This window comes from Sciurus vulgaris (assembly GCF_902686455.1).
Source record: "Sciurus vulgaris genome assembly, chromosome: X".
Lineage (NCBI taxonomy): Eukaryota > Metazoa > Chordata > Mammalia > Rodentia > Sciuridae > Sciurus > Sciurus vulgaris.
Window position 1 is genome coordinate 99,365,140 of NC_136471.1, and position 10,310 is coordinate 99,375,449.

The following is a 10,310-nucleotide window of genomic DNA, read 5'->3' on the forward strand; positions in this document are numbered from 1 at the left end:
TTCTCATTGTTTCTTTATCATCTCAATAACTGAACTTTAACAGAGAAAATATGTCACCTCCCAGCTTATGTGTCTTTCCTGGCTCCATTGGTTGCCTTCTGGATCAAATTTAAACTGCCTATTTCAAGACCAGCCAGCATCCCTTCACTCCAGTGGTGCAGTGTATAAATAGCCATCACGGGCAATTAGTGTCTCTGATTTTCTTCTTTCTAAATAATGCGGTTAAGGATTGTTTAATATATTTCAGTTTTTCTCCCCAAATCATGTCAAGTAAATTATGTTTTCCCATGCCTTGCAAAGTTCATGCATATATCACTTCAACTGTGATTAAAAAGAATAAGGCATTTAAAAAAAAAGATATGAAACAGCTATTCACTAACATTTTATGAGCATAAGATTGTTTTGGTCAGAAATTCCTTAGGAAAAAAAAATGTCTAGACCTTTTCTAAAAAGAAGGAAGACATTTTTATATAGTGAACGTTAAGTTACCATGTAGCATTAAATGAGAATTTTCAATTGCTTATTTTTCTTGTCTTTCTTGCCCACCCACACAACCAGTGTCATACATATTTGCTTCTCCGAGTCACTTTGAGTAACCCATAAATCTGCACTTTCATAACCTTGATAGCGGAAGAGCAAAAAGTCTGTTTAAAAATTGAGGGAGAGAATGCTTTCAACTTGTTGATGGTTCTAGTACTCCATGCTATCAGGTTCTCAAGGAATTAACTCTTTGGGCTCGATGCCTGAAGCAAAGACAGGTTGAGAAAGCGGGGTCCACTCGGCCCTTGGGAAGAGGGGCGCTTTCTGCAAGTAACAGGGCACAGTCATAGTGACCACATTCAGGACTTTTTAAAGACATCTAGGGACCATCTCAAGTGTACATTTCTTAAGACTACTCATTTGGGTATCAGGATGCTCCAATTCCATCATTTTCTTCTATATTCTATTATATTTGAAGATCACTGCAGAGCAGGTGGCCATTGTTGACCAAAAAAAAAAAAAAAAAAAAAAAAAAAAAAGGCAAAAGGGCTTAAGTTTTATCCCAATTTGGTGATCTCAAAAGACTCTTGAGAAACCTTGGCCATTTTGTCAGCAACCGAGGTCAACACCCACCACACCCACCATGTAGCATCTTCTCCTAGTGTCCATGGCCCTCCTAGGGCTATTTCTACTCACCTTCTGCCTACCCACTGCTTAAGGGTTCCTTAACTTCCTGTGGTTACACAAACCTCTGTTGAGTTAAGGATAACCTGCCCATCCTGCCCATCCAAGCCCCAAAGAATTGGTTCAGCCCAGTGCAAAGCTCTGTCTTCCAGAGAGCCAGAGTTGGAGAAGGTAGGTTTGGTCCCATCTGTGCAGAAGAGCAGGACATGATGAGGATGGGTTATATCAGAGAGCAGAAGCTATTAGTGCCCCATCAAAGCATCCTTAGCTCTCTGCATCCCATGCACCCTGACCAGAAGGCTTACTACTTCTAGTGCCTGGGACTCTGTCTGCAGGCTTTCTCTGATTCCTAGAGTGAGGCTGGACTTGTACACAGGGCACACTGAAAGCAACGGGAAGTTAATGGTCTAGAAGTGGTCCCCAACCAGTCACAGGCAGAAAGGAATGGATAATGCCGTCAGTCCCTCACTCACCCAAGTAGGATCACTCTTTGAGAGACTCCTGGTGAGACTGAGTCCCAGATTCCATAGCACTACTCTTATTAACTCACCCTGTTTTTGCTTTCCTTTCCTTTCCTGTCTTACTGCCTTCCATAGCTCAGCTTCCTGGCATTGATATTCAAATCTCTGTCTTAGGTTTGCTTCTGGGGGAACCCAATGTAAGAGCTAGAACATGGAATGTGTGAGGTGGTGACTGCTCACACCAGCTAGGACCACACTGTGGCAGCCCTAAATGTCATGCTGAGGTGAGTCTACTCCATGGTGACCAGATACAGGTATTGGATCAGGCTCCTATGCTCCAGATTGCTCTGGAAACAGGTACGGATTAGAATGGTGGTTCTCAAAATAGAACCAGAATGTAAGAATCATCTGAGAACTTTTTAGTAACACAGATTCTTACCTCTACCCAGACCTACTAAATAAGACAAGCAACCCATTTTAGTAAGGCTCCAGGTAATTCTAATACCCCTAAAGTTTGAGAACCACTGGATTAGAGCATGAAGGAGAACTGGCTGCCAAGCCAGTTCTTACTAGAGTAAGAACCCTGATGAGAGACTGTAAGGACCTGCGCTTCCTTTGGATTCCATTTTCCCTGTTCTTTTTGCCTTGAACTGTAAGGTATGCAGAATACACCCAGTAAATATTGTGTCCCGATGCCTCCCATGTCATGATCAAACAACTGGGAGCAGTAATGAGAGGAGCAAGGATGAGGAGTAGTATAGAGAGGAGAAATCTGTATATGAGGTGACTTTATTCATGAGGTGCAGCCACTACAGATCCCATGGCATTAAGAGTATTGCCTCTTTCTCATTTCTGGGGGAAAAAGTCTTCCCCTAGATAAATCAGAATATTGGCCAAATTTGAAGTCTCCTTTTGACTAAATAACAGCTACTCTCTCTTCAGAAATCCAGATGCCATGGCTTATGTATATGGAGTCTGAGAAGTATTATAAATCTGAGAATAAAGTCTCCATAAAGTGGGCAATAAAAGCTTTTTAACAGAAATTACTTCCTGAGAAAGGGAACACTGTGTGTTATGGGCAGGGGAAGGAACAGAGTTTGGGAAAATGGAAGGAGGTCTCTTGTTAAGTGGCCTGGAATCCCAAATTGGTTTGTGTTAATTTGAGACCTAATCCATATTATTTGCTGTTGCTCGACAACCTTTTCTTTCTTGTTTTCAGAGTCAGCTCCACCAGGGTCTAGTTTCTAAGTCAGGAGTTTCAGAACCCCCAAATTATGCCTTGCAACCATGCTCAGTGGTATCCCAGACTTTCAGTGCCTGCCTGTGGGTCTGTGGGAACTCAAAGTCCCCCAGCAGTCCCCAGGGCTGGGGTGGGTGAGGGAGCCATGGTTGGCAACCGTTTATCCCCACTGCGGCACCAGCTCTGGGAACAACAAGGCCTTTGACTGAGGCCTTCGCAGGAAACTGGACAACATTCTGCAGGCCAAAAGAGCAATTGGAAAGGTAGTTCTGTGGGTTGGTTTCTGAGCCAGAGTTGAAACCAGGCTGTAGCAAGTCTGAAAGAAACCTGGCAAAGGAGGAAAAGGCTTTCCTTGTGCCAGGAACTGCACAAATCCACGACCAATCACACAGCGCTAAAGCAGAGAGGAAATGTTTCTGACTGGCAAACATGGTTCCACCATGTAGTGATTTACCAAAAGTGGTGGACGCCAGTGTTCTGCGTGGTGGAATGCGGCCTTTTGAAGGAGAACCTGGCTGGAATGATTGCTATATTATTTATCTTTGATGGGAGGGGAAAGTAGGTCTTTTCAAGAGGAACTAAAGAGGAGTTTGTGATCAGAAAACCTTAAAAGGGTTTTTTATGCCCCTCTTAACCAGCCGGATTGAGTTATTGCTTTAGCTATGTCATATAAAATTAACATGAAAATAAAGATGTATATTCACAAGAATTTACTAGGCATATGGATATTTTTCATAAACAAAGAAATAATTAGCTTAGCTTGAAGAACAGGCCATGGTTGGCTACACCAAGGGACTTTTCAAGTCAGCCAGGGTTGCTTTGTAGATTAAATACAAAGCTGTTGTAAAATGAGTAAGCACAAAACCTCATGTCAGAGAGAAAGACTAATGGGGCCAGTGTCAGCTCTGGGCTGGAAAGAACAAATCCACGGGGCCAACCAGGTCCCTTTAAAGCTCCCAAGGCAGAGGGGCCTCTGGTTGTGTCCACTTCTCTCCACTGAGTCTTTGGCTTTTGCAGCAATGTTACTGGTTGTCATAACAACCAGCTATGGAGTGATCAATCTGGATACTGAACAGTCTACCCAATTCAGTCATTAAAAACTAGCAGGTTTTAGTGATTTGGGTGAGTTTCTTGATTGATGTGAACAAGTCTGGCAGTTCTCAACCTGAGGGTGGTCAAAAAACCAGGCAAAAGGTCACAGAGATTGGCTCTTTCAACTTTTTTCTCTAGGTCTGAGACCCAGAGGGGGAAAGTGACACCCAAGTCACCTCGCTAGTATGTGGTAGAACCTGGATGAAACTCCCAAGTCAGAGTTCTCTACCTCCCTTTACCATCTAATCAATCCACAGCACCTACTCTTATATTCACAGAATTTTTTTTTAAAAGCCATTTAAAAAATTCCGTTCTTTTCCAATAGAAGTTAATTCCCCAAAGACATATCTTAATTAAGCCAGCATAAGAAAAATAGCTGCAATAACTATAAAAATGATGCAAGATAAATACAGGCATTCTTTGCAACTTAATTTATTATGACTTTAAAAGGGTTGCTACAGCTTGCCTTGATTCTGTGAAACATAGTACATTTTTGCAATTCCCTTCAGTTATAAATTAATATAGGCCATTAGGGATGAGGCTAATGGTGGATGAAGACTTTCTCATGGGGAATACACAGCACCTGAAAAAATGAACGACTGTGGTGTACAGACCCCCAACCAGTTCGACAAATGATACAACTTGTCATAAAACTAGTCCCCCAAAGAGGCATATTAATTTCTAATGCATAAACCCAGCCACTTTTTATTTATTTTTTCCTTTCCTCTATAAGCATGCCCCCCACAATGCTCTACCCAGAGGAGTTTTGGGATAGATAGATGCTAGAAAGATAAAGGAGCTGATCTTAAGCCAATCCACATGAATACCCTATGCGTGACACTTGACTTCTTTCCTCTTAGAAGTCTAAGTTCATAGCTGAGATCATGTGCTAATGAGAAGCAAAGCTAACATATTTTCAGGCTGGTTAGCGATCATCAGCATCTCCAAAAGTTTCCCTTTCAGAAATACAAGAAAACAGAATCTTTCTAATTCTCAGTATAACTAAATTAAATCCAGGAAGTTTAAGAAAAGCAGGGACTAAATGAAACAATGTATCAGAAAGGTCTTTTCCTCCCTCTTAGCGCTCCCCCCCCAACCCCAACCCGTTGCTGAGAGGGTGGAGGGACCTTAGTGTCTCACTGGGGGAGGCTTGAGATAAAAGACAAACCTTATGCCCTACAGATTTCTGGTTAGAAATGTAGCCACTTTGGAATTGAAAAAACTAAGTGCAAGTCTGAAATTTACAATGGCCTTCTGAATTCTGATAAGCAAGGCGATATGTCTGAGGACATGGGGACATGTGCTGTTTCCCTACAGAAAATACCGGGGTGAGTTGCTAATTTCAAAGTCCAATCCCCACCCCCACTCTGCTACCTCCACCAGTGTGGGCTTTACTGTCCTTAGGACTTTTATTCAAGAGACTTAAATGTCTGAGTCCCTGTCTTTCTTCACCCAGGAAAATAAATGTAGCCTGTCTTGGTGTAAACAATAATAATCAACCCCTGCAATAAATTAATGCAGAAGGATGAGCGTGCATCTGGCATTAGGGATTCTGATTTATGGCAGCAGCCCTGGGCTCCCAAATACCCCGCGCTGCTTGCCCGCACACCCGCACAGCTGAAGAAAAGCGATAAATGATTGGAAGTGGATGTACCCTTGGGGAACGACATTGTGACGGATAGGCAGCTGTGGGCATCACATCATACAGAGTGATCATCTGGGCTGCCCACAGTTTCCGTGTGTGCTTGAAGGGAGCTGCCATTTAGAATATCATCCATTGAATGGAAGGTTAGTTTGATTTTTCTCATTTTATTTCAGTAAGGGAACAATGGGCCAGGGAGCCTGCTCATGATAAATCACAGTCGTGGCCCAGTGTACCCAAGTTTGGTCCAATCCAGAGGTGAAGCTGATGTAGACCAGAAACAAAGCATAACATTGATTTACCATAATTTAATTTTTCCCTAAAAAAGGTCAATGTCTCCCTGAAGGAATTTCCCTTTTATCAGAACAACTGTGCCAGAAAATGGGATCAGGGCAGAAGGAAGCTAGCAAGTCACCCATTTGTGACCCTGAGAAACACAGGTCTGGTGTCTTTTGGGGACAGTTCAATATGGTGTGCAGTTATCTTAATGAGAAGAAGAACAGGTCAAAGAAGTCTGTCCCTTTAAATTCATTTCATTTTGGGAGGCAGGTACCGGGGATTGAACTCAGGGGCACTTGACCACTGAGCCACATCCCCAGCCCTATTTGTATTTTATTTAGAGACAGGGTCTCACTGAATTGCTTAGGGCCTCACTAAGTTGCTGAGGCTGGCTTAAAACTTGTGATCCTCCTGCCTCAGCCTCCCGAGCTGCTGGGATTATAGGCGTGCACCATGGCTCCAGGATCCTTTTAAATTCATTTCTGTTTTTGCATTTGATCATGCAAGAAGTTGGCTATACTAGGAACAATGACTGAAACAGGAAATGACCTTGACTTATTCGTTATTCTTTATATCAATTGAGAAAACATCATATATGGAATTGAATATACTTGTGGTCTACCCTCAGAACAATGTCTACTGGATGTTAATTTTCTTCTGTAGTCTGTGTACATAGGAGACCTTGCAAAATGTGTGTTGAATGAATGAGTTCTTTTTTTCCTTTCCTGAAACTGGGGATTGAACCCAGTTTAATCAGTGCCACTAAACTACATCCCCAGTCCTTTTTTAAAAGTTATTTCATTTTGAGATGATCTCACTGAGTTGCTGAGATCGGCTTTGAACTTGTGATCCTCCTGCCCTAGCTTCCCAAATAGCTGGGATTAGAGGTGTGCCTCACCATACCCCTCTGTGAATGGGTTCTTGTGTTGAAAGTGAGCTCAGAGATCACCCACTCAGGCCCCTGCTTCCCTATTTCAAAGAGGAGACCAAGGTACATGTGTGGTAGGGGAAGGGAGGAAGAAGTGATTTATCAACTCAGTCAGAAACACATGTATTATTCAGCATTTTGTCACTGTAATGAAATAACTGACACATTCTACTTATGAAGAAAAGAGGTTTATTGAACTCACAGTTATAGAGGTTCAAAGCCCAAATGGCATACACAGTTTCTGAGGGAAGGTTGCATCATCTCATGACAGCAAAGGCAGGAGTCCTGTTGGATCACGTAGTCACATCTTGAACCAGAAAGCAAAGAGAAGCAAGTGGGGGCAAGCTGGCTCCTTTTCTAATAATCCTCTATTGAGAATTATCCATGGATTGCCTGAGAACTGTCTCGTGTCTCCAATGACCTTGGGACCTCCCACTTGGTCCCACCTCTTAAGGGATCCACCACCCCCTAATAATGCCACCCAGGGACCAGACTTCTAGCACATGAACTTTGCGGGGCGGGGGGGCACAATAAACCATATCCTAACCATAGCATCATCCTAAGTGATAAGGAGTAATAACGAGACCAGAACCAGTTCCTCTGATTGTCACAGTGTTCTTTCTGCCACCACATAATGCGTCAGCCACCAAATTCTGGAACTCCTTCCTAACCTATTTGCTTTAGCTTTATTTAAATTAGGTAATTTTTTTTTGCTTTACCTATTTCACAACTTTTTATATCTTGTTGTCTCAAATTTCATAGTTTGTAGCTGGGCACTATGGCACAGCTTATAATCCCAGCCACTTTGGAGGCTGAGGCAGGGAGATTGCAAGTTTGAGGCCAGCCTGGGAAACTCAGTGAGACCCTGTCTTGAGATGTAGCTAAGTGGTAAAGCAGCCCTGGGTTCAATTCCCAGCACACACACACACACACACACACACACACACACACACACACCTACACACGCAAGCACACATGGAGGAATAAATGAATTAATTCTCTGACCTACCTTGTTTGATTATAGGCGATAAGACTCCCATTCCAGAAAAGGGTTCTGTCCCTTTCCCAGAAGGAAGAAATGCTACACAGAGATACCCAAAAGAGTCTGAACAGGCAGGCCTTGCTGGATTTCCCCTCAGTCTATACCATTGGTTTGCTTGGGATGTAGCTCAGTGATAGAGGGCTTACCTAGCACATGCAAGGCCCTGGGTTCAACTCCCAGGACCCCCCCCCCCCAATATACTATTAATTCATGCCCTTTTGATCCAATAACCTTTCTACAATAATCTTTGTCCATGCTTTATCTAACCTAAACATATGGACATTTCACCCCAGGTCTTTGAATCTTCCAATCTGAAGGCTTTTGTGTCATATAAAACTACAACCAGATACAAGTTTGAACTTCCTACAACCCCTACCTTCAGGAAGCTAACTGGTGCCACATCTACAATCCCAGTTAATTGGGAGGCTGGGGTAAGAGGATCAAAAGTTGGAGACCAGCCTTAGCAACTTAGTGAGACCCTGTCTCAAAATAAAAAGTAAAAATAGAATAAAGGATTAAAGGACTGGGTAGAGCACCTTTAATCAGTGGTAGTGGTAAAGCACCTCTGGTTTCAATCCCCAGTATCACAAAAAAAAAAGTTTACTGGTGAGATCAGACCTGCTAAGATGTACAGCATGAAAGCAGGAAGGTAGACAAAGAACTACTATCCACGGAACCCAAAGGTTTTGCATATATTATCTCATTTATCCCTTGCACCTATATGGATGAGGTAGTTGTGTTTATATGATTTGAAAGATGAAAAAATAGAGCCTCAGAGAGGTTTAGTATATTACAAAATTCACCCAGCTAGTAACTGAACTGGGATTCCAGGGCAGGTATTCTCACGCTGGAGTCTGGCCAACTTCTGCTTGCTATGTTGCCTTCTGCAGTTTGGCAGCACAGGCCATGGGAGTCAGGGGACCCCAGAGGTGAGGAAGGTTCCTGAGATCTAGAGTTTCCAGAAAGCATTTCAGAGGACAAGTGGGATCCACATTGGCTTACCATTTGGAGAAGCAAAGGAGAATATACCAGGCAAAGAAACAAAATTAGGCCAAGTCCGGAATGAGGGACACTTAGGAACTTTGTAATTCTTTCTACTTTTTGGACATACACTGGGCTGTTCTGAGCATCATCTCAGTTAATTCCCCCCAAACCACAGGAGTCGTGCAAAGGTAGGTTCTCGATCTTTATGTGACTAATTAGCAGCAATTGGCTCAAGTCCTCACTCCCAACCCCTTGTGATACACTTCTTAGCATGTGGGATGCTATCTTTCTGAGTTTTCATCCTATCTCTGGTCATAGGAATGACCTCTTCTGTTCCTTGACCTGTTCCTTGGTGGAGCACCCTGCATCTCAATTCTTGGGCCTCTTTTCTGTTATATCTAAATCCATTTGTTTGGTAGTGATCTTGTTCAATATGAATCATTTTGATACCATTAATATATCATTTAAATGGTTAAAATATAATAAATTTCTCTCACACACACACAAACACATTCACACACACAGACACACACACACACACACACACACACATGCACATAAACAAAACTTTCAGGGCCAACCAAGATGAAGTAAACCCACTGAGTCTATCACTCCTACTAATAACATCTGAAAATTCTGGACAGAATACACCAAGTAGCTGCCCAAGGACTCTACAAATTAGACAATAGTAGGTGGATGGAGAGGGAATTCAAAACTTGAAGGACCTGTACCAGTGAGATTGCTGGGTTTTTTTTTCCCCTGTGTCTCCTGACTTGAGGTGAGGGTGGACTGGTGGCCTGAGTCACAAAACTTGGAGGTGACTAATAAAAATCCTAGTCTTAGCTCGGTATGGTTCACACCTGTAATCCCAGAGGCTTGGGAGGCTGAGACAGGAGGATTGTGAATTCAAAGTCAACCTCAGCAATTTAATGAGGCCCTAAGCAACTCAGTGAGACCCTGTCTCTAAATAAAATATAAAAAGGGGCCAGGGATGTGGCTCAGTGGTTAAGCACCTGAGTTCAATCCCCACTACCAAAAAAAAAAAAAAAAAAAAAAAAAAAATCCTAGTCTTCCTGGCTAGACGACTGGGGAAAGAAGTCTCTAAGAGCAAGAGACTTCAGGAGCAGCCTCACATTTTTCCTTGTTATTTTATTCTCTCTTGGTTCTGTCCTGAGGCCATCCCCAGTTGGATCTACACTGCTGGGATGACAATGTTGGCAGTGGTCCCGGCAACTGAATTTGTCTCTCTGACTAGAGGAACAAGGAAAAGAGGTCTCTGTGTGGGGAAGAAGGCAGGATTCCCATCATTTTTTTCCCTCTCTTTCTCTTGCTGCCTCACACTGAGGGTGGCTGCAGTGATGATCACTGATGATGCAGTTGGGAGAGGATTACAACTTGGAGGAAAACCCAGTTTTCCAGCCAAAGGAATTGGGGAAAGGGGGCCTAGGAAACCAGAGAGTATAGAGGGAATCTCAGTG